This window comes from Canis aureus, chromosome 19 (genome assembly GCF_053574225.1).
Source record: "Canis aureus isolate CA01 chromosome 19, VMU_Caureus_v.1.0, whole genome shotgun sequence".
Lineage (NCBI taxonomy): Eukaryota > Metazoa > Chordata > Mammalia > Carnivora > Canidae > Canis > Canis aureus.
In genome coordinates this window covers 27,415,589-27,441,536 of record NC_135629.1, presented here as the reverse complement: position 1 = coordinate 27,441,536, position 25,948 = coordinate 27,415,589, and the positions used below count along the sequence as shown (strand labels likewise).

The 25,948-nt window shown below is 41.4% G+C and overlaps 2 protein-coding genes across 60 annotated transcripts in view; one reads left to right on the top strand and one right to left on the bottom strand.

Moving 5' to 3' along the window:
• Positions 1–25,948, bottom strand: part of LOC144289792 (large ribosomal subunit protein eL27-like) — a 238,157-nt gene that overhangs the window by 30,341 nt on the left and 181,868 nt on the right. For 3 of the 12 annotated variants that reach the window (XR_013357753.1, XR_013357744.1, XR_013357745.1), the window contains exon 4: positions 9,230–9,354. The exons of the other annotated variants lie outside the window; for them this stretch is intronic. The gene's annotated coding sequence lies outside the window, so the exon portion shown is untranslated. The remainder of the gene's footprint in view (positions 1–9,229; positions 9,355–25,948) is intronic. 12 annotated transcript variants of the gene reach the window in all.
• The window catches only part of LOC144289788 (uncharacterized), a 392,823-nt gene that overhangs the window by 241,231 nt on the left and 125,644 nt on the right, over positions 1–25,948 (top strand). The window lies entirely within an intron of this gene.

Genomic DNA, 25,948 nt, shown 5'->3' with positions numbered 1-25,948 from the left:
ACAGGAGATAGAATGCTTTACATGATTAAGGTTTCTTCTATAAATACTAAACTATAATACTATTATAATATTCAGATATTGTTCTCTAGAATTTACAGAGTGCTCACACATCTAACAGATGGTGCTGTTATAATTCCTAGCCATCTTCCCCACTCTGTAAATCACAGATGTCAGCCACTTGAGTAGAAAGGGATTCAGTTTTAGAGTGAGGAGGTCAGGGATTTCAACCTCAGTGCTGGCTGTGTGACTTTAGGCAAGTTAGTGATCTCTTTGGTCTTGGATACATCCTGTGGGCAATGGGGATGAAGAAACACCTGCCACCTGCCTAGCTGCCGGAAACCTTTCTGCTGGAGAGCAGGTACACATACTTATTTATAGTAAGCAATAACACTCAAGTGTTAGGGTCAAATAGGCTGATACACAAGTACAGCAGTTAAAAGATCATCATAATAGCTGTCATTTTTCGACCACCTTCTCTGCCCCGGGCACCATTCTAAAACCTTCACATGCATGAACTAAGTGACGCTCATAGTAGCTCTATGAGGAATAGGCTGTCATGATGAGCAAACTGAGGCATGTGAGGATGAAATATCTTACCCAAGGCCATCCAGCTAATAAGTGACCCTGCTGGGATATGGCACAGGAAGTCTGGCTCCAGAGCCTGCCCTGGAAACCTTTCTACTGAATTGTCTCTCTAATTGCTAACACTTACTGAGTGCTTACTATGTGAACTTTGCTGTACTATTCTTCTAAGTGGTTGACAATGATAAGCTCTTAATATTCTCAGCAAACCTTGATTAGAGTTATTGTTTAAATGATGCCCAGTGAAGTTTGTCAGATAAATAAAAAGCATTTTTTATTAGAAGTATGTCCCATACAATATTTGGCATATACTTTACTAAGAAAATATTGTTTACCTGAAATTTAGATTAAAATTTAACTGGACATTCTATATTTTTCTAATAACCCTACCCTGAAAGGAGGTGGGAACTAATCTAGTTCCTTGTACTGAGTGGACTTCAATAATAGTAATTTCTACTATTATTATTTTCAGGTTATTTATTCTGGCATCTGCTTTCAGTTGTTCCTGTAGCCAACTAAAATCAGAAGCTATATACATAAAGAAAATAATATATTAATAAAACCTTAAAATAATAGTGTCTCTGTAACTCACAAAAACTGTCTAGATGGAGCCTCATGACAATTCTGTAAATATAATGCCTATTTAATAACAAGAAAACTGAGCCTTAGAGCCATTAAATAATTTGCTCAAGGGTACGCAACTAAAAAAGCTAAATAGAAGGGGCGCCTGAGCCACCTGATGGCTCAGGTGGTTAAACGTCCAAATCTTGATTTCAGCTCAGCTCATGATCTCAGCGCCATGAGATCCAGCCCCACGTAGGGTTCTGTGCTGAGTGTGGAGCCTGCTTAAGATTCTCTTTCTCCCTCTGCCCTTCCCCCCCATTGCTTGCTTGCTCTCTCTCTCTCTCTCTCTTTAACGCTAATTAGAACATCACATTGTGGTCCCTAGGATATGAGAGCCCTGTTATGTTGTGTCAGGTTTTATAATGAAGAAAACTGGAAGGAGTCTCAATTCTAGCCCCTATTTCCATTAATGGTAGGATACATCTGAAAACTCAAGGCCCAGTCACCTCTATAAAACCAATCAGTAGCAACAGAAATGGCAGAGGAAAAACAATATCTTCAAAATCACCATTAAATGGTGCAACAGGATTATCTCACATACTTTTTCCTGGGCCCTGGTGATATTGTCATGGTGCCACAAACCTCAATGGTACGTCTGGATAGTTTCCATTTATTGAGAAGTTTTAATGTTGCAGATACCTTGTTGGAAACTTTACTATCCCTTCAAATAACCAAGCGGTAAAATCCTCATTACATATATGGAAACACCAAGGCTCTGAAAATTGTCCATTGCACTAGGTTTTGCTTCTGGCTGAAAAGTGACAGAGCTGAGCCTGCGCCCCAGTCTCATATTACTCCACAACCCATTCTTCTGACAGATATATGACACACATGCTACCACGGTCTGTCTGCCCATTGCAGACATCATGGTGTTCTTTCCCTTTGAGCTTGGAAAGGAATCCTATAAACATTACTCTAGGCAGCTACCACTGGTCAATAGCAGGAGACATTCAATGTCATACCTACTGGCTACACCTCCACCTGATGAGAGCCTCCATCTTAATGGCTTCAGTGAAAAAATAGTCAACTCTATGTACTCTGTGATGAATGCTACTTTAAGGAGACTGTTTGGTAAGTCCCAGAAATGGAATTCATCTGAGATGTGATGGTTCAGAGGCTGCAGTCCAACTGCTACTTATAAAGAGAGAGAAGATACCATGTGAAGAGCCTGGGGCTCTCTGCCACCAAGCCAGTTGTGAAGCCACCATTTCCAAAGTCTTGATACTGCTGTGATGGTCTGTTGCTTTCCACAAGAGGAAAACTACACTCTACTCCTGCCAACAAGGAGGCTTAAACCCCCACCTCCTCTCTGAGGAGTTAGGTTTCACTCTCAGACAACATGCTCTCACGGGCTAAGGACTGGTTTGAAGCTTAGAGGGCACTCAGATTGTGACATGGTACAGATTTAGGAGAGCAACAGGCCATTCCTCTGGCTTCCCTGCCTGGAAACCAAGCCCAGTTTGTTCACCCCTTTGTGCCCCCAATTCCCCCCTCACCCCCCGCCCACATATAATGATGCTTTTCTTCTTTCTCTTTCTTAGGGGAAGGATTTAAGAGCTTCATGGACACACCCAAGGCATTGTTAGTGAAAGTTCAGGAAGAGACCATGAACCCAGTTAGTAATGAGCAGAATCAAAATGAGAGTAGGAGGGAGAGAAAAGGAAACATTAATCCTTTAAATATGCCTATTGCTAAGATAATGTAACTCATGGATCTCACGTTTAGGAACCCCTGCCCAAATGTATTTGGCCCCATCTTCCTCACATCCATCATTGTCAAAACCAGCACAGAACAAGTTTATCAAGGTCAAAACATACCTTGAGACCAGGGAAAGGCTATTCAAAGTCCACAAATAAAGCAGGGCTGTAACAAGTTTGGAAGGAAAGGTAATCCAAAGGTGTGGTAAACTGCAAGGGGTACACTTGAGGTGAAAGGGAAACAAGTAAAGGTCTAGAGCAGACATCCCACACAGGGAGGCAACAAGTTTGAAGGGAATTGGTACCATGCACCATTAGGAAAAGTGGAAGCTGGATTTGTAAACCCTGACTTGGGGAAGAGCTAAAAACTTGGACTCTAAAGCCCAGCTCTGAAGACTGAATCCAGACTCACCTCCTGCTAGTTGTGTGGCCTCAGACAAGTCATCTATAATCTCTAAGACTCAGTTTCCCCATTTGGAAATGGGAACATTAATAGCACTTGTTCCATGGTGCTGTTCTGAGAATTATGTGAGTTCATTTATATAAGGTGCTTAGCATAGAGTTAGGCACCTAAAGAACTCAGCACATATAATAATCCCTAAATCTAAATATGTCTACAATGTATTATTAAGATTTTTAGAAGTTTATTTAGTTTATGTAGAATACTATTTATTAAATTATCCCATTTATCTGAATCATTTTCTTTATACATCTATACTTGCTCACAAAAGGAGAAAAAATAAAGCTTTGAAAGATATGAAATAACCACTATTAACCCTGGAGATACAATGATTTTTTTTCTGCTTTATATATTTCTGTGTCTTTTGGCATTTATCTGTATTAGAAGCATGTATTATTTTTATAAGAAAATAGATATACCACTATTAAAAATTCAAGTCAAATGACTTCTGACACTGAGGCTTGGAATTTAATGTGGGTTCTAAAAGAGACCAGGGTAGCCCCAACATCCTTAATGAAGACACAGAGGTTCCCTGCAAGGTCCAGCTTTAATGACAAGAAAGAACAACCACTTGTAAGAGTGGAAATGGAAGGGAGAAGGTGTTTAGTGATGCAAAATGGGATAAAATATGTAGAGTCTGAGGCTGCAGCACAGGACACCTGGTAATTTTCAGGCCGAGAGCAGATATGACCCACCTTCCACCATTCTTAATGAAATAAGTTTCTTTGTGTCACCTTCCATGAGGATAAAGTTTATTCCTCTGCCATGGCCATGTCTGGACTGTACATCAGGTGGATGAGGTCTTAAAAAAAGACAATGTATCTTGAAGAAAAATTTTAGGGCCTACATGCCAAGTGAAGAAGGATTTGTATGGCCACATTTGACTGAAGCACGCTGAATTAGAAAATAATTGTGAAAATATAAAGACAGGCCTGCTGATTGGGTTGAGGCCTTTGGAACTGGCAGTGAAATCAAGAGGTTGATTTTAATTGGATGGAGAGGGAATAAAAAATTTTATTGTATTACTCTAGTTGCAGTGCATTCAAAGTATGATTTTTCAACCAATTTTATGAGTGAAAATAACTTTCTTGCCTTCCTATCTTTTGGAGAAGGTGTTGACAAGGTATGAACCATCTGAAAACACCTCCATTGTATTTCAGCTTCTGTCTGGGCCAGTGAATCCATAAACATAGTGTTCTTAAGTAGCTCTGGGGCCACTTCCCAGGTGGCTCATCCAGACAGCTGCAAGATGGTGCTGGCAGAGGCCTCAGTTCCTATCTACATATGCCTTTTCACAGGGCTGCATGTGTATCCTCTAGCAATGTGGCTGGATTTGGCCAAAGCAAGTTATCCAAGAGACTAAAGCATGAGTGGCAATGCTGTTTAGTACCTAGCCTCAAAGTTATACACCACTAGCCTTGGAAATCAGCTTAGACCACTCCTGGTTCAATATGGGAGCAAATATGAAAGGGAGTAAATAAAAGGAGGGGAGGATTTGGTGGGAGGGGGGGCATCTTTAAGAATGGCTTCCATTGGCACCAATACATACTGACAGTTTTTACAACCCACTGGAGGCAATATTGAACAGAGATAATACTCTTGGCAGAGGTTATCAAAGCCAGGTTAAGGGTTGGAAGTTTTGCATAATCACAAGATCAGACTGTAAGGCAAGGGATGAACAATTTGACCTGTTAAATGTATCTGGGCTCTAGTTCGGACCCATTTTCTAGTTATTTCTAGGGCTCAAGACCCTCTGCCCTAGAATTAAATAGACATGAGTCAATGACTGGTTCCTTCAACAAAATATGTATCTGATGCAGTGCTAGGGCCCTTAGCTACCCCCTAGCTAATAGTTCCTGTCCCAAGGACAACTAAAAATACATGAATAATGAATTATAATTTTTCACATGAAAAAATAGGATGCCATGGAAACCAAAATTAGCCAGGCAGTATCAAGAAAGTGATAGTAAACTCAGAAACAATGAGTAAGAGAGATCTAAAGAAGTGGGAGTGAGGAGGGAGTTGTCAGCAGAGGGAACAGCATGTACAAATCCATGAGGTGGGAACATGATAGGGGTCTTTGAATCCTGAACTGCCTGGCCTACACTCAGGGAGTTACTGATAACTGTGATTCACTTGACTCTGCTTGATTACTGGAAGAAAGGTCTTCTTCATTAATATCAAATGATTTCTTCTTTCAGTTCTGGATAAAGACATGCAAGCTGTTTTCCCAATATGCAAAGTATTAAAGCAAAGTTGTGGGGCACATCTTAGGAAAAGAAAATTTCTCTTTATATCTCACAGAATAGAAAAAAAAATGCCTGAATTAGAAAAGAAAATATAACTGGGAATTTAAATGCTAAAAGCTCTGGTTGTTTCCAATGCCTGAAATTAAACATGAACAGGTCAAGAAATATTGTGAAGTGGGTATTTAAATCTCATGACCACTAATGTCATCGTCATCATTTTACACAGGCAAATCATTCCAAAGGGGTACTCAGCTATTTGTATGGATGACCAGTGCCCTTCCTTTTCTGGGCTCCGAAATAACCTCAGATATAAAAATCATAAATGAACAAAAGTATATCCATGTAGTGGTCCCTTTAAGATAAAACTGGCAGTATTTAACTAGAAATTACTGACTGTTCCAGAAATGACATTCTGTGTTCTGCAGTAAGAAGGAGAGCTTTTTTGTGTGTTTTCTCCCCTCCCATTCGGTTACAACAATGAGTCACCATTACCTGCAAAGCTAGACATGTAGATTTGCTTCTTGTGCCAGAAAGGCAAGACACTAGTTGGCTGGGATTTAAAATGAGAAGAGTAAAAATGTTTAATTTACAGGTTTAATTAAACATGAAAGCTTCCAGGAAGGAAAACATGCCCCCTATCCCCCACTCCCCACCTTTAAAAATGTCTCTACTGATCTTCATTCCAAAGAGGCTACATACATTAGAGAACTAATTTTTAATGATTTGTGTAAAGCATCAATTTGCCCCAAATTAGAAAGACTGTGTAATGAGGACTGGTACAGACAAAACTCCCAAGTTTTATCTGACAAAACCACACCTCTAAAGGAAACTTATTTAAACATATTTATATAAAGGCTGTGTCTTCTTCCCACCTATCTTTGTTTGGCCTCCATGAAGCACCATGAAGGTGAGGTAGTGGAAACATAAGCTCATACATTTCCTAAGAATATGATGATTATGTACAATGTACAGCAGACCTGGGTTACCTCCTAAGACAACGTATCTCCTCAGCTCTTTTTCCCTCAAACAAGGTCTTCCCAGCCAAGAAATCTGACTCTTATTTTCATAATGCTTCAGGCATGCATAGCAAAGAGCAGCTCTTTCTGCCCCTATAGTTTAGACAAGACCCCTGCATCTGAGCTGAAAAGTTAGAATTTCATTTCTTTGTCTTTGGGAAACTGAGTAGTCAGGGGGGAAAAAAAAAAAAAACAAGAATAAACGCATACCACAGCTTTCCAAAAATAAAGGAAAGAGCGAACAAAGAATATGAGTGCATACTTTTAAAACTATCTCCTTATGAAGCTAATACAGATACAGAGGTATATGTATTTCAAGATATCCAGTGTGTTCTCTGAGCACGGATAGGTTGCCCTATAACTTATACCAAGAACTCTTTAGTATCTGCATATTTGACTCTCATTATGTTTCACGTCCCAAAGCCCAATTTTCTCAATTTTAATGAAATGTGTCCAAATGTGACAAAGGAAGGCTCTTGGATATTGGGAGGTGGTGGTGGTGAGATGACAGCTAGCAGCTTTATAACTTTAAGGAGAAAAGGGGGGTTCTGAACCCCAAATGAAGAAGAAGCATATTTTTGTGTGTAGAGGAACCAAATCTCTCTCTCTCTCTCTCTTTTTTTTTTTTTTTCCAAATCTCTTTTTTAAGAAAAAAGGAGACATTTTGACTGGAAGTGGGAGAGTTTTCAATTTCTTTGAAGGGATTTTTCAGGAACACACCGTTTAACAGGAAAATATTACCTCGATGAGATTGTTCGACTAGCAGACCAGAACTGTTTTTAATTCTATTTTCTGCACTGTTAGTACTCAACAAATGAACAGCTGTATCCCAACAGTGATAAGTCAAGTACATTCATTGCTCCAATATCTCTGCATTCGGGGTTGCTTTCTTGAACACAGATAGTCATAATGGGCAAAGGTAGGCGCTCTTAAAGGGACATTCACGTTTGAGTCTCCTTATTTATTTCCTTTATGCAACCCACAAAAGACTTCTAATCTCTTCTTACTTTTCTGTTAAGTTTCTCTAATACCTTTGATATTCAGTGCCAGCTTCCTCTTTACTTTTACAGAATAGTTCATAATTTCTCAAATTCATTCCCATAGTAAAGACAATGGCATCTAGGAAGACACTATGAACTCATCATTTTGTTGGCTAAGCACAGCTCCCTTCATCAAAAAAGAATCTCCTTTAATTTGGGAAATATTCTTTCCACAGCTTTCAATTCTAAGAAAGGTTGCCAGTCAGTTTAACCCACCCACCTGCTTAAATGATGAGCATGTGACCAGGCTGGGGCAATCATCATGCCCCCTCTGTGTGACTGGCCAGAGAAATCCACCTAGGATCAATATAAGCCAGTTAGAGTCCTGCTTGAGATTGACGTGGAGGTACACTTTTGACTCTGGTGATGATGAAACTGGGAAGAAGTGAACCTAGAAGCTTCCATCAAACCTGACCCTGGCCATAGGAGGAAGCTAATAGAGGAAATGGAGGCAATCAATACTTAAACACACACACACACACACACACACACACATACAGAGGGAGATTTTGAGTCCCGTCTCTGTCATTATTCATGGAGCTCTTCTTTCAGATATGTGAGCAACCCATGTTTCTTCCTACTAATCATCCTCTTTTGCTCCTTTGGTAATTCATATTGGGTTCCTACAACTTCCGGATGAACGCAGGGTTCTAATAGTTCTAAGCATCAAGAAGCACCTTCCTTGTACAGTGGTGTGTACAGAATAGGCACCTATAGTATGTAGGTAAATTAAGGGGCAATTTTTTTTTAACACATGAACTGTAGGAAACAGAAGAGAGATGTCTAAATTGGAAAACTGCCTGAATTTTATTGTTATTATTGGCATGAATAGTGACATTATGTCAGGGCTACTAACATTTCAGGTGTTACTATGTGAAGTGGTTAAAAAAATAGACCGGTATAGTCCAATGGAAATACAACTTGAGCCACGTATATAATTTTAAATCTTCTAGTAGCCATATTTTAAAAAGAAACAGGTGAAGTTAATCGTAATACTCTATTTCACTTAGCCTAGTATGTCAAAAACTTATAATTTCATCATATAATCAATATAAAGTTATTAACGTGATATTCTAATATTTTCTTTTTGTACTAAGTCTTCAAAATCCAGTATGTATTTTGCACTTAACAGTACCTTTCAGGGACACCTGGGTGGCTCAGCAGTTGGCAGCTGATTTCGGCTCAGGTTGTGATCCTGGGATCCGGGATCAAGTCCCACATCTGGCAACTACGAAGAGCCTGCTTCTCTCTTACCTATGTCTCTGCCTCTCACTCTCTCTCTGTGTCTCTCATGAATAAAAAAATAAATCTTTTAAAAAACAAAAAACAGTACCTTTCAGTTTGGACTAGCCATAGTTCAATCATATATAGAGATATAGAGGTAAGTAGGCTGGGTAAGTTCCTACCACACTGAGCTGTGTTCTAGTGGGGAACATTGGACAACCTGCTGATATACATATAGGTAAACAGAATAATGTCTGAAAGTGCTAGAAGACAATGAACAGATTATGGAGGAAGAAAGAAACTCTTCAGGGGCTGGGGTCTACTTAGAGGGAGTTACCAGAGTGGGCCTTTCCAAGAAGGTGATTGGTTGCCTGAGAGGTCATCAGTGAAACACAGCTGGCCACATCAGCCATCCAAGGTAGGAGGCCAGGATCTGTGTTCCAGGAGCCCCAAAACTGTCTTCTAGAAAGAAAACACAGAAGCAGGTATCATCGTGATGACTCCGCTACTCTAACCCCTGTGTCCGCACCCAAGCACCTAGCTGGCTCCTAAGTTTTGGTGGGAGGCAATGCTAGCCACAGCTGCTTAGGGATTTGCTGACTTTTCTCAGGCAGTGCCTATATTTGTTCCACCCCCACCCCCACACCCCTAGAGAGAGAATTAAAGAGAGAAAACAAACTCTATTGACAGAAGGAGGTGCAGGCTTCCGTGGCATGAAAAAAATCAGAGCAAGGTAATTTCAGGTAATTCTGGGATCCAGAATAGGCTGGTACAGGTGCCATGGGGCAACCCCAACAGAGCTTCCCCTTGAGTGTGGAGTTTCAGGACAGCCCTGAGCTTGTGAGGTCCTGCAGAGGCACACTCTCTGGGCGGTGCACCCTTGCATCGCTGCTGCCAAGTGCCAAATGGTCCTGGCTTAGGGCTGGGCCCGCTGCTGGCTGTCTTGTTTTTATTCCCTCTGCCTGTTTCTCTTTGAAAGCAAATTGTTCCTCAGGCTGTTTATGACATGTCTGAGGCAGCTGGCCTGGCAGCCTGTCTAGAGTGGTTTGGGGTTGGCCGTACAGGTAGGAAAGCTGGAGAAGGTGAGCTGCTTCTCACACCAACAAGAGCTTCAGAAAAAGGCTGTGCCAAGACCTTGCTCAGCACCTAATATGCATCACCTCCTTTCATCCTCCTCAAACAACCCCAAGAGCAAGGTCTTACTACCTACATTTTGCAGCAGAGAAAAGTAAGGCTCATAAAGGTTAAGTCATTTCATTTCCTCAAAGCCACACAGTGATTACATTGTGCCTCCAAACTCTTTGATATTCCCCCTGTTCTGTGCTAAAGGGGAATAGTTTAAGCTGGAGAGAGGGGAAGTACCAGGCATGTCATGTGGCAATCTACGGGTCTTTCCTAAGGAAGAAACCCAAGCAAGGGAAGAACTTGAACTTGATTCTACTCCATCTCTGACTTCACACACCCAAGGTCACCGTGTGTAGATTGCTCATTTTGTTCCCAAATCGGCTCCAAAGACAACAGATAATGCGTCGAAAAGATGCACTTTAAGGGCATAGGGAGTGCATCATAGGGAACAGAATCCAGAGAAAGGGAAGAAAGAATTTGGATCAGCACTGCAGAGCCAGATGTTGAATTCATTAATAGACGAGTTTAGGAGCATTTTTAGAAGCACAGGATCATAAGATTGAGACCAAAATTCAAATGAGAAATAGAAAGCAAAAACAGATTGCATTATTCATCCTTAAAATGTCATACTTCCCACCTGCAGCAGTAACTGGAGTTTAAGTTTGGTTGCATCATATAGGATCTATACACACACCCACAGAAGCCTTATACCTGCTCTACGTTTCGCCACCCCCACTGACTCCCACTGCTTCCTGTCAAGTTCAGTGCTCTCTTTTTCCTTATCACCCTTGGTTACTTTGTTCTCCCTGACACCCTGACACTCTTATTACTCCCTCTTCTCATTACTGTGTCCTCTCCTGCCTTCTGTGAGACCATATAAGAGTGGCATAGTTCTATGTTGCTGTATAACAAGTGAGCCCAAAACTGAGTGGGTTAAAACAATGCACATTTCTTATTTCACAGTTTCTGAGGATCAGGAGACTGGGCACAGATTAACAGGGTCGTCTCTTTTGGGGTTTCTCACAGAGAACAATCATGGTGCCAGATGGAGCACCATGTCCTCCCCAACAGGGCACAATCTACCTCCAAACTCACTCAGTAGGTGCTGGCAGGCAGCAGTGCTTGTAGGTGGTTGGATTGAGGACTTTAGTCATCCTTGGCCAATTACTAGAGGCAGCCTTCAATTCCTCACTAGATGAGTCTCTCCATGAGGAGCTTCATCAAAGCAAGCAAGAGAACAACAGCAGGACAGAAATCAGAGTCTTTTGTAAGCCAATCATGGAAGTGCCATCTCATTATTCTTGCATTCTGGTTTTAGAAGAAGTCAATAGACCCAGGCCCTGCTCAAGGGAAGGGACCTGCACAGGAAGTGAGAATCGTTGGTGGCCATCTTGGAAACCTGCCTATCACAAAAATCATGCTTAACATTTCTGTTTAGTTCTATACCTGATATATCTAAATGTCCAGTAAATGATGGTCATGTTTGACATTATGTTCCCCTGCTCTCTTACCTCTTCCACTGCCTGTTGGTTTACCCCAAGATGATGGAGCAATTATTGTGGCATCAGATGTAAGAAAACTTAAGTATCCCTCCCCCACACCTCTCCACATACACACTTTTTCCCCTAGTGCGAATCCAGAGCAATCTCTCTAAAACCCAAATCTGATTGTGTCACCTCCTGCTTAAAACCTTTCAGTGGGTCTCCAACGTCCTTACCACATCCTTATCATGGTTTTGGAAGCTGTGCATGTCAGACCCAGATTTACCCCTCCCAATCTCATTTCTCTCCATATTCCCTCTTTTCTTTTATGTTTTAGCCATACTTACTTTCTTTTAGCTCTATAAACATACCATCCTCTACTCTCTCAGCCTGTGCTGAATATATTCCCTCACTTCAAGCTTTTGCAGCCAAAGTAAAGAGGGAGCTCCTTCTTTTATTCTAGACCCTCCATGAAGGCAGAGAACATACGAATTAGTTTATGACCCCATCCTTAGGACCCAGCACAGTGCCGGGTGGCAGACAAGAGCCATAGAGAGAAAGCTGTACCCATGGAAGATGGTGGCAGAGTTTCAGTTTGCCCTGACAGCACCCTATACTCAAAGGGGCTATGGACTTGCTGGGTACAGGATTTGCTTCCCAGCACCTGCCTCTTATTCCAGGATGCCTTCTTTCAGAACAAAAAAAAGGTGATATCGTACCTTCAGGGCACTGTGTTTTTAAGGCAGCAAAATACACAAAGAAACACATATCAAGTGTTATATTGGGGGCTCCTGACATGTGTATTTTTGGTTTTGTTTTTTGGTTTTTTTTTTTTTTTAATTTGAGAGAGAGAGAGAGAGCATGTGAGCAGGGGAGGGGCAGAGGAAGATAGACTCTTAAGTAGCCTACCCATTGAGCAGGGAGCCCAACTTGGGTTCAATCCCAAGACTCTGGGATCATGACCTAAGCTGAGATCAAAAGTTGGATGCTTAACTGACTGAGCCACCCAGGCTCCCCCTGACATGTGTTTTTGAAGGAACGAATGATGTAAGAGATCCAAATACAAAGAATACCTATCGATCGTTGAATGACATCAGCTAGCATTCATTCATTACATGCTTAGGACATGTCCAACAGGCTGCAAGGGGTTTCTCAAGTAGCAGTCCCCCCTGCTGTGAGTAGAAAAAATTATTCCTGTTCCATAAATGAAGAAAATGAGGCTCAGAGAAGCACAGTTACTTGTCTACCACCATACAGATAAGAAGTAAACTGAATTGGGACATGATATGACAATGACAGCTACTGCTAACTAAGCTTTTATTATAAGTCGACCTTTCACCAGTACTTGATACGAGTCCTCTTACTTAATGCTCCTAGCAACCCGTTAATAGTGGGCACTATCTTTATCACTAAATTAGAGATGAAGAAATAGCCTCAGGAAATTTAAGAATCCTGCCTTTGATTACACACAGAGAAAGAGGCTTCACTGGAATTTATTTTTTAGTACATATCTTACTATAGTGATATTTTAAAGATTAATCTTATTTATTTATTTGAGAGAGAGAGAGCATGCACGAGAGCAGAGGTAGCGGCAGAGGGAGAGGATCTCAAACAGATTCCAAGTGGGCCTAATGCAGGGCTTGATCTCAAGATCCTGAGATCATGACCTAAGTTGAAATCAAGAGTTGGATGCGTAACCAACTGAGCCACCCTGGTGCCCTATAGTGATATTTTAACAATTTTCATATCCAAGTATGAAACATATCAGTGAGTATGTTAAGGTAAGCTGATAATAGTACCCAAGTTTAGCCTTTTCTCCCTAAGAAAAAATGCTGGTACTAATACTTAAGAGGCTCAAAATCATTACTTTAAGAAAAATATATCTTATAGTGAGTTTTAGTTCTACTGGATGGAAAAATCAAAATGAACTTAAAGCCAGACATCAATATACTCACCTGCATGTTATTCAAGAAAAGAAAAAAAAATATATCAATACACAAAAATACTGAAATGTTTTTATTTCTTGTGTTTTTGTTTCCTGTTATCATAAAAACAATCACAAAAATGTAATTCAGGATTTAATTTCTCCAGTTTGGCTTCTCACTTGTATCCTGAATGATGGCATAGACATTAACTATTCAAAATATCATGACCTATTGTTTGTGGCTTTCTAGTATTGTGTCTTGCCCCTCCTCCCCAGCCCTGGGATTTGAACCCAGATCCACCTGGTGCCCTAGCTCAGGCTGTTAACACCACACAAATCGCCTACCCAGGCCACTGTACTGACCACAAAGCCTGGGGGAAATTTGTTCCTCAAATGCCAAGATGTTTGAAAGCTATTGGGTGCTTATGCAAGAAAAGGCCGCAAACTCTCTGGATTCCAAAAATAATTACAAGAGGCTCCTCTGAGTCCTTGCTGGGTAACTCATCGGGAAGATTTCCCAAGCTTTCATGGAGTCTAGTGGTTTTCAAAGCAGACCGATAATCAGAATCAGCTGGAAGGTCCATAAGACACATATTCCCAGAGGCCACCACAGACCCATGGACTCAGAATCTCCAGGCCCAGGGATTAGGAATCTGATTCAAGAAGCTCCGTGAGGATTCTGATGCCTAGCCAGATGGAAGCTTCCAGTCTCCAAGCCCCTGCTCCTTAGAAGAATGCCACCACACCAGGCCTCCGAGCCTGCCACCTTCCCCTTTATAAACTCTGAAGGAGGGTGCTTTATTGCCTCCTGGTGATTAAGAATAAGCAAGTTTAGCCTGAAGAATAATAGCAGGAGGATTTTCCATTTCTTAGGAGAGCTTTATCATTTACCTTCCCTGTCACATGCCTTATCCTACTGCCTATTTCATGTCATTTAACCAAAATATATACTCTTCCAGGCACCACTTATAAACTCCCTTTTCTGACATTAAATATAAGACAATAATGACATCTGTAGTCCTTTTGGGGGCATCAACTATGCACTTTATTCATGTCATCTCATATCTCAACAACTCCACAGGCACAGTTTATTTTCTCCAATTTGCACAAAAGGAAACTGTGACTCAGGAGAGGTCAATTAACTTGTTTAAATGTGTCCTTGCAGCAAATGACAGAACCAGAATTTGGATCCAGATCATTACAACTCCAGAGCCCCAGTCCCTTCCCTCCCCTTCTAGCTGTGTCATCTTGGGCAAGTTAGCAACCTCTCAATGCCTCTATTTCTCCACCTGCACAAAGGAAGGCAGGAAAGGTACCTAACTCATCGCATTGCTATTTAGATTAAAAGAGTAACACTCCTAGCACAGTAATACCAGATACTATTAGTGGTTGGTTTTTATACCAGGGTTTCTCAAACACGTCCTAGAAAGTACACATCTCTCCTAAGTAAAAAGTTTCAAATAATTTCAGCGTGCTGCCAGCTACGTCTATCTCTCAGTGGTTCTCATTGCTGATGAGCACATTAAAGACTCTGTGAAGCTCCACAGTAAAGAATCTGGGTCCGCTCTAGCCCAAGCTAGAAGATGTATCTAAATCATTTAACTTCCACCTAACACTTGGGTCCTACCAAGGAGGAGAGGGGCCTTTTATGCAGGATTTGGAATGGATTGCTGTGAGAATCTCCCCCTCCACCAGCTCTGGGAAGAGGCCCTTCTGGAAGAACATACCATGAAGCACTACTTGCTTTGATACTGGCTGTTAATCCCATGGCCCAGCTTGACATGGTCTCTTAGCAACGTCCTGTCCTTTTCCCCTTTTCATTCTTGTGCCTCTAACGACACTTCCTTTTCTCCAGTTTCTCTTCAGCCTCCGGCTTTCACGGCCCCTTAAGCCTCGTTTACACAGGGAGAAGCAGGAGCTAAAGGCCCCGTGCACATATTTATGTTAATAGTACTGAGGGGAGGAACAGCCTGTTCTGGGGGCTGCTTTCCAACTGTCACATAAATCAGGAAAAAAAAAGTTACTATTTTCACAAAGACACTGCCAGAGTGGAGCAGCAGGTCTTGGCAATGCATCATCCCCCTCAACCCCCCCTTTCTCAAGTACGCCTTCCGTAAAGTCTCCCTCAGTTGTCAGAAAGGAGGGGATGAAGGATTTCATAGACGCAGAGGATTTCCAAGTCAAAAGGGACCTTTGGGATCATCTAGTGCTAAATCACATGGAAACTTCTGGTAAATGCCTAGGCCTGGGTCCTTTCCCCACAGATTCTGATGCTGTTGTTTGGACATGAGGTAGATTTTTAAAGCTTTCCAGGTGACTCTAATATGCAATGAGGGCTCGGAAGACTGATGTAGTCACAGCCCCATGAGGAGAGAGGACCGGACTTCCCTTAGACAATGCAGGGAATTAGTGATACAGCACAGTCCTGACACCAGTTGCATTTTCCTCCACAATGTCATGCTGTCACAAAGTTCTGGGGTCGAGCTCCAGAAATACTAGATGGTACTATTATTATAGTTGTGTGTCCAAATCACTTGGGGACTCTTAAATTGGCTTTCACTCCCCACTGTGCTCCTCCTAGACTAAACGAATCAGAATCTCTTGGTAAGATCCCAACACACAAGTTTTGAAAAAGCCCTGGGTGGCAATTTTGACATGTATCCCATTTTAAGAACCAGCCTGATAGAAAGACTACCTGTTGGTGTTAGAAAAACTGGGGTTCCTATCTCAGGTCCATCAAATATTTACTGTGGTTCCTTGGACATGTTACATGACCTCTTTGAGTCTCAGTTTCTTCATCTGCAAAATGGGGCTACATAGCTAATGTTCACTCTTCAATTTTGTAGTTCAAAAGTCATTTCTCAAAAAAAAAAAAAAAAAAAAAAAACAAAAGTCATTTCTCTTAGAAGGGCATGAATGACTAAACTTTGTAACACTGACCACAGTTCATTGATCAAATAATATGAAGCTTAATATGAGATTTTTGAATGAAGGAATAAGTACTTAATAATGATTAAATATGTGTAATGGATTACTTGCTCTCTGTCTTCACCACCAGACATGAGCTAAGGAGTTAGCTGTCTTGTTCACTGCTGTGTCCACAGTGCCTGGTGCAAGGTTAGCATTCAACAAACTTTGGCTGAACAAATAAATGGCTGAACAAAGGGCTGATATATATAATATATATATATTTATATTTATGTTTATATTTATATATGAAGCACCTGGCACATATCCACATTAAATGAAACATGCAATAAATGTTAGCTATTACAACAGTTATCTTCAGATAAGCCCAGTGTCTTGCCCAAAGACCTACAACAGAGTTGAGACTTGAACTCAGTCCTCTGGACTGCCAGCCTCAATTTTAATCCTTGATGTCAACCTGCCTTAATATTTTCATATGGGGGAGGGAATCTTGGAAAAAGTGGCAGGTTGTGTTTGCCACTAGAATGAACTGGAAACCCAACTGTTTTTTGCACACTCCCAGCCCCCACTATGCAATCCATGCAAGCACACACAGTTGTAGATGATAGTGACTTTTGGAAGGGAGCACCTTGGTCCCCTCTTGAAAATGCTTCAGATCAGAAACTCCTTGAGGTCAGTAACTGTAGATTTGGGTTCCATCACAAGATAGACCCATGAGAACTCTACTGTTTGCTTATGACAGGTTTGCAGTGGCAACATTGTGTTGACCCCAGCACCATACACATGGTGGGTCCAAATACCTGTGATGATTTCCAGATTCCCCCACTGACCATCATGCTGTGATGGGGAGAAGCTGTTGACTGGCAGGGTACAAGGAAGAGGTGAAATTCACATTATTGGCTACATAAGCACACACTGCAGAAGGGAGTTCAGAATAAGACTAGGGATGTGTGTTTCTGAGAATGACTCTGGGTGATCCCTTGTCTCTCTGGCTACACTAGCCTGGAAACTGAGAGCTTTTCAATTTTCATTTTAATAGCTTTCGTTTAGTTAGAAGTTACTGCACATCATTTCATTCTCCTGATTCTGAGGGTTGAAATCATCCCTGTCAGTATTTTACAGAAGAGAAACCTGAGGCTGAGAGTAATTTGCTAAAGGCTACAATCACCAGGATGAGCCAAGACCAGCACTGGAAGCAGGCCTAAGTGATGGTTCCAAGACCTTAATTCATTCGTCAAATATTTACTGAACAGTACTATGGCCTATGGTGTTTTCTAGTTGTAGAGTATATATTACAGATGAAGGTCAAAGTCCTTGTGAGACTTAAGTTCTGTCTGGAGGAGACAAACCATAGATAATGAATCTAAACATTAAGTAAATTATGTGATCTGTTAGAAAGTCATGGTGCTATGGGAAAAATAGGGCAAAATGATGGGAAATGGGTTGGAGGTATGTGTGGAAGATGAGGAAGAGTGTCTGTTATATAGGCTTGTAATTTTAGATAGGGTGATCAAGACAAGCCTCAGTGACAAAACCACATTTGAGGAAAGAAGGAACACTTTAAAAAATTCTAAATTACATTCAGTCTGGCCCCCACCCCATAAACAGATGGATGAATGAGCAAAGTACTACTGATTAGTGCCTGCTATGTGTCAGATGCTGTGCTAAATGCTTTATCCACAGTTTTCCATCAAATCCTCATGATGACCCTATAATAATGATATCATCTCTATTTTTCAGCTGGGGAAACTGAGACACAGAAAGGATAAAAATATTGTCCAAAATTATTTAGTTCATAAGAGATAGGGCTGGGATTTCCACTCCGCTCCTCCAAATTCAAAGCCTGTGCTCTTCTGACTACCACGATGCTGATGAACAGTGCGGAATGGTGGGGCGCTATGAGCAGGGAGGCACAGCACCGAGCCCATCCCTCATGTGAGAGTCCCTCTGCATCATGCCCCACAAGGACAGGGTGTTCTGAGGCTGGGCAGCCTCCTCATGGTGCTAAGTGCTTACAGCTGTAGGTAGCATGGTTGGCTTATCATGTCACATCTCTCACATAGGTCCTCTTTTTTTTTCCCCTATGTGGTTTGAAATCTATTTCTTTAGTAGTTGGAGAAGACCGATGTAAAGAAGCAGTTGCTGAAGATCTATACCATTTGTAAATATCAGAGAACTTAGGGTTTCTTAAAGATCCCCAGGGGGGCAGCTGCTCCTTCACCAAGGACCAGTGGCATCCCAGGCACTGCAGGCCAGAAGCTAGTAAGCATCTTTCTCGGGTGCTTTCATAAACTTGATAGTGTCTTATTCTTGACTGGGCTCTTATAAATAATCTCCCCCAAGTCTGGCCTCATTTGTTCACACTGCAGTTTCTCTTTCCCATGGAGATGAGGAGCTTGACAGTCTAAGGGGACTTTACTTGCAGAATGAAAGTCTACCCAGCCTACAATGTACTCTGTCTCCCTCCAGCTCATAAGGAGAGTGACAGAGTCACAGAGTGACATCCATTTGGAAGCATGCAAGCAAAAGGGGTGGGTCACTTTAGTGACTTTGATCGCTCAATAATGGACCTACTGAGACAACAAAGCATGTGTGTGAAATAACTGATGTCTGAGTGCTTTGAAAGCTTGAAGCCCCATGGAATATACTTTGGAGATCATGAAGAAGAGGAGGAAGATGCTAGAGTTCTTTCCTTCTGGGAAGGCCAGAGTTTCACAGCCTCCTTCCACCCTCTGACCCTAAGCCAACCCCAAAGCATAGATTCTGTCCTTGGCACCCACTGTACACACGTATACTGAATGTTCATGTATAACCATGACAACTAGTGTTTGTTAACACAGTTTTACATTTTTGAAAGCATGATTCATGAGCATTTATGTGTTTAATCTCATTTTAGTGATAAAACAACCCAGTTAATGGGATATGGTGATTTAAATATCTTTTTTGCAAATGAAGAAAATGAGGCAACAAAAGTTCAATGACTTTCCAAGGTCAGAGCCGTTGACTGATGGGAGTATATCTCAAACCTGAGGTCTTGAGTCATATTTGCATGTTTCCTCTCCAACTAGGAAAGGGTGTTTGGTACCAGATTCATTCATGACAAAAACAGTATGATTGCACTCTACCTGTCTCTCTCTTCTCTCTGTGTCTCTGTTTATACAAGGTCTCTCTTCTCTCTTCTCTTTCTCTCCTTTCCCTTCCCTTCCCTGCTCTGCCTTTTCCTTCCTTTCTCCCCCCACTGCTGGCTTTCTTTCTCTCTCTCTTTCTCTCTGTATGCATCCCACCTTGGATTTAAGTTCATACCAGAGTAATATGTGCAGAAAAGCTCCATTACAAGGTGGTCTTACCTACAATGTGATCCTGTGGCAGAGACCACAAGAGGGACACTGAAATGAGACCTTAGTAAATTACTCTGGAGCCCTGAGCTGGCTGCATGCCCTTGTGCCTCACCACAGGTGAAACTCGCATTAGAAGTAGCATCTAGAGGCACCTGGGTGGCTCAGTGATTGAGCATCTGCTTTGGCTCAGGTCATGATCCTGGAGTCCCGGGATGAAGTCCAGCATCAGGTACCCTGGAGGGGAAGGAGCCCCTCCCTCTCCCTATGTCTCTGCCTCTCTCTATGTGTGTCTTATGAATAAATAAATAAATAAAATCTTTTTAAAAAAAAGTAGCATCTAGGATGGCATCTCATAACAGTGTGGGCTCACACACAGAGAGAAAGACCCAGGTCACTCAGAGTCAAGACCAAACCCCTAGTATCTCAGGACCCTTCCTAGTGATTCCTTTACTGTCATCACACTTTGACGTGGTTGCCTGCCTCATGTATGTCTCCCTATTTGACTGAGGTCAGTAGGGCATCAGGAATGTAAGAACTGTGTCTGTTTCGTTAGTACTGTCCCCTTGGTTCATCGCACAGTGTCAGACATGGAGTGAGCCCTCACATATATGTGGGGAGTAAATAAATGAATGAATAATGAAGGATCAATGGAATAACAATAGCTTAATATGTCATTCTCTTCAGGAGCACTTGCATTTTGTTTTTGTTTTTGTTGTTGCTTTGTTTTTTTAATAAATTTATTTTTTATTGGTGTTCAATTTGCCAACATATAGAATAACACCCACTGTTCATCCCATCAAGTACCCCCTCAGCGCCTGTCACCGAGTCACCCCCACCCCCCACCCACCTCCGTTTCTACCACCCCTAGTTAAGTTTCCAGAGTTAGGAGTTTCTCATGTTCTGTCTGCCTTTCTGATATTTCCCACTCATTTTTTCTCTTTTCCCCTTTATTCCTTTTCACTATTTTTTATATTCCCCAAATGAATGAGACCATATAATGTTTGTCCTTCGGAATATTACTCAGCCATTAGAAACGACAAATACCCACCATTTTCTTCAACATGGATGGAATTGGAGGGTATTATGCTGAGTGAAATAAGTCAATCGGAGAAGGACAAGCACTTGCATTTTGAAAGAAGATTCTAATCAAGGGTGCCTCTCAAACACATGAGAATTTTCAGCTAGAAAGAATTCCACCTGGAAGGCCCATTCTGGAGTGTGATGAGGAGTGCATCTTTCTAGCATTTCTCAAATGGTACCCAGAAGATGCTTTGATATTAATTCAGTCTCATCACCAAAACTCAGAGTGGTTAGACCTCAGTGAGCAGGGACATTGAGAAAGCCGAGAGAAAACAAAAAAGGCAGCTGGGTTTGACTTCATTCCACCCAGATGTCCTTTCTGTGAGCCTCTGATTATCCTATCCTGAATATGAAGCAAACATGTAGAGATCTTGAGTCACAGACTAGAAGGCCAAATTCTTATGGGACAATAAAAATCTGAACCAAATGCTGGCCCTGCTGGGTCCGTCTGTTATTAGAATTAAGTGCCCCTTTTCATTTTATTCAAACTGAAGAAACTTTCTGGCAGGGTGTCAGGTTTCAAACAGAAATGTCAGCCAAGGGCTCATGAGGCCAAGATCCGAGCAAACTTGAATCAGTTTATGCTTTGGGTAAAACTTCATATGGAATTTAGTGGTCTGGTGGGTCCATTTGGTAAATGTCCTTCATTTGCATGTCTTAGACTAAAACTCTGCAAAGAGCTGTGTATAAAATCAGCATTAGAGGCTGAAGTAACTCTTCTACCCAAAGTGAGGGCATATCTATAGATGAGTGTGAAGGGCATACTAGAGTGATTTTCTTCATCAATACAAGGGCAGAAAAGAATATGAACGTGTTCTAAGCTTGATTCAAATCTTGATCTGATATAGTCAAAATTAACCCTATTTGTAATAACAACAATAACACTTACTGAATGTTTAATAACTGCCAGGTTCTGTACTATGTACCCAACATTTATTGATCCATTAATCCTCTTGATGCTTCTACAAAGTAGGTTTTATTATTTGCTCTATTTGACAGAAAATGAAACAGAGGAACAGAGGTTCAGAAAATGTGTCCAGCTTGCAAGACAGCAAAAGTTGGGATTGAAAGCTGGATAATATGCCTCCAGAACCTCTACCCTTCATGTTGATCAGGAACTGGTGGGGTAATGAATCCAACAGGCAGAAATATAAATAAGATGCTCATGGCAGATTTAATTGGGATTTCATACCCTATATGGCATTTTTTGGACCCCATTTTGGGGGCAAACATAGGTAAGCCACATAGTAAACTTGGTTTCCAGTTGTTGGTATAATGAAAGCAGTCGGATAATTAACTGAAAAATCCAGTCTTCAAATGGTTTTTCTTTGTACCAATCTTGACCTGTACCAAGCAGGTCAAGATTCCCTATGTTCCCTGGGATGTTGAAGAAATGTTTAAATCACTTTTTTGCATTCTTATCATGGGTGGCAATAACGCCAGGGACTGTCTAGGTTTCCTGTGGCTGTGAAGATCAGAATGGAAAACAACATGGCCATAAGTAGATGCCCTGATGGGGGATTGGCAGGCTTCACCCACCTGCTAAATGATTCACAACTCTACACTTGCTCTTTACAGCCAGCTTGAAACAAAACAAACCCAATCAGCAAATATAGGAAAAGATGCCCAACTCAAGTAATATGGATGGAAATGCAAATAAATTATATTTTTCACATATCATTTTGGCAAAAATGTGTAAGTTTGATAATACCCATCAACAACGATGAGCATTGTTTCTGCAGATGAGGTTGTGAATTGGAAGAGCCATCTAATAAAGCATTTTGGAAGAATTAAAAATGTACACCACCTGTGAGCCAGCAATCCTATTTTATACATATTTATGAGAATGTTCATTGCATCATCATTGGTGGCATCAAAAAGTTAAAGATAGCTGAAATATAAAACATCCAAACCATGGAATGTTATAGAGCTTATAGAAAGATATTCGTGCACAAACAATAAAATGCTTAAGACATACTGTTAATTTGAAAAATCCACACAGCATGGTATTATCCAATGATATTACACACACACACACACAATGTATAGGAGAAAGGAATGGAGAAATACACACCAAGGGGAGCCTGGGTGGCTCAGTCAGTTAAGCATCTGACTCTTGGTTTCAGTTCAGGTCATGATCTCAGTATTGTGAAATGAGCCCTACGTATGTTGGGCTCTGTGCTCAGCAGAGAATCTGCTCTAGATTCCTGTCCCTCTGCCCCTCCCTCACTCACGTATTCCTGTGCTCTCTAAAATAAATAAATAAATCTTTGAAAAAAAAAATGCAACAAGTTCAGAGATTGGATTAGCCCTGGAGCTTTCCCAGGGCTAATCCACTGTGTACAGTGGTCACAGGTACTGTTCATCATTCATTCATTCATTGAAGAAATATTGTCTAGCATCTTCTCTGTTAGACACTGATTCTACTTTGTGATCCACAAAACACAAAAATCCTAGCAACCATGCTACCTACATTCTAGCATTATTGTTTTGTTAGGCATGTTTATAGAGCAAGAATGTACGTACATATTACTTGTGTAATTAAAAATAGGTAAAAAAAAAAAGCAAATGTAAAAGCACATTTTTCTATTAACAAAATTTCAAGTGACTCTTGGCTTTTGAGAGCCCTTTCAAACAGTTCCAACCATAAATGTGTATTGGTGACTGCCATGTGGCTAACGTAATTCCTCAAATGGTCCCTCTTGGATGGTTGGCACAGACAGGGTACGGTGACAATCACGCACAGCACAGGGACTTACACGGAGGTCCAGTCCTTCTATTAACATATTTGGGAGCATCATTAGGCACAAAGTATGAGTAAACCCCAATCTGATTACACATATATTTACCAAAGGATGTGGTCTTAGCACCACCATTCATAATAGTCCCAAACTGGAAACTACCTAAATGTCTATCAACAGTTGAAAAGATAAATAATGTACTATAGTCACACAAAAAATACTATACAGAAATGAAAATCTATGCATTTTAATTACATGCAACAATGTGGGAGAATCTCCCCAACACAGCGTTGATAAAGGAATCCTTTTATGAGAGTAACAAATGATCTAATTATATATATATAAATTTTTTAAATTTATTTATGATAGTCACAGAGAGAGAGAGAGAGAGGCAGAGACATAGGCAGAGGGAGAAGCAGGCTCCATGCACCGGGAGCCTGATGTGGGATTCGATCCCGGGTCTCCAGGCCCGGGCCAAAGGCAGGCGCCAAACCGCTGCGCCACCCAGGGATCCCTAATTATATTTATATGATATCCAATAACAGGCTACACAGCATGTGACACCAGAAGGCAGGAAAGCAGGGTAGCAGTTATGCTTGGAAAGGAGCAGTAGCTGGGGTGCGTTATGGAGGCTCTGGGGTCTTCCAGCCTCTTCTTGGGTTACATGGGTATGCTTCACTTGTGAAAATTGGTTGAGTTTTGCAGTTATGATTTGTGACTTTTTTAGTAAGTATATTCTACTTCCATCAATAGTTCACCAGAAAAAAAGTTAAAACCTAAAACCCCCAAATCCTGTCTGTTTCTTAAATCTCATCTTGGGCAAGTCAACATGCCTTCTCTGGGCTTTGGTTTTAGCATCTATGAAATGGGAGAAGTGGGGATCCCTGGGTGGCTCAGAGGTTTAGCGCCACCTTCGGCCCAGGGTGTGATCCTGGAGACCTGGGATCGAGTCCCACGTCGGGCTCCTCTCGAGCCGGCTTCTCTCTCTCCCTGTGTCTCTGCCTCTCTCTCTCTCTCTCTCTCTCTCTCTCTCTCTCTCTCGTCGGGCTCCCTGGATGGAGCCTGCTTCTCCCTCTCCCTGTGTCTCTGCCTCTCTCTCTCTCCCTCTCTCTCTCTCTGTCTCATGAATAAATAAATAAAATCTTAAAAAAAAATAAATGGGATAAGTATTTGCTAGCTGATTTATAAAGACCCTTCCGAGTACATAGTTCTGTGTATATCCTCTTCCATTCCAATAATCAATTTCTGAAGCAATACAAAAAAAAAAAACAAAAAAAGGAAAACAGAGAATCAGCCTTGAGTCATTTACTATTATAATTTGTAGAAGGCTTACAAAGTCATATGTGTCCCATTTTCAAGGCATTTGTTGTAAATTAAAGACACAATTAATGAACAAGAGAAATCCTGTCTTTCAGGAAAATGCACGGAGCTAATTCTTTCCCAAAGTGCTCGTGGGATAAGTGTGAATATGCCAAATGCTGCTTCTGCCAAGCCTCTTCCTATCATGCCAATTCACAAACCCTGTGACGAGAGAGTCAGCAACTGCAGAGGTGGGGCTGTTCCTGGTAGGAAGGAGGCAACTACCATGCTCCCAACCTACCGCTGTTTGAATAGGCACTTCCTCCACGAGGGGAGTTGGTTCGTAATTTTCCTGCTACTGGAAGTCCTTGAATGGCAATATCACAGCCTGTACCCATTCACAACAGGAAAGTTGGACATCCGTAGACACTCTTGGCACAAGAGGAGGAAAAGTCCAGGCCTGTGTGTCAGCTTCTATATTAGCACCAGGAAAGTGACTTCTATAGTATAAGACCATGCTGTAATCTTTACACAAAATGTTGGGTTCCAAGCAATGAAGATTTTCCTAGTTATATCCAAGCCTCACTGACATTTGCAAGGCAGGACCTCAAGGAGGCACTTTAAGGACCCAAATGGACCACATTGTGCTAACTCTAACCCCAAGAAAGGGTGCTTGGGAAGTGGGAGACAACTTTTAGTAAGTGTGCTCCTTGTAGGGGTACCATGCTGCCTAGGAGAACAGTCTCATGTGCATAGTGGATTCTCACAGGAATGCTGAAGTTAGCAGCTGAAAATAGGCAAGCACAAAATCTGAGGGGGCTTAAGGCATCTAGATCAGCTCTTCTCAAATGATCACAGGTGAAGGACCAGTTTTGTTGTTTGATTTCACTTTGTTTGGTCAGTTATTTCTGGTCATCACTCACTGGCCCGTACATTTTTAAAAAATACAAACAAATGATTAAAAATGGAATAAGGAGATAGACAAAATAGAAGCGCCAATTTCTGATTACCAGTTTCAACAGACATTAGTCTGTCAAGTGGCTAGAAAGGTTCATAAATGTTTTCTTCTTGATCTGGGTGCCAGTCAAATAACTATATTTAGTTTATGAAACTTTGTTGAGCTGTATGCAATGTAATCAC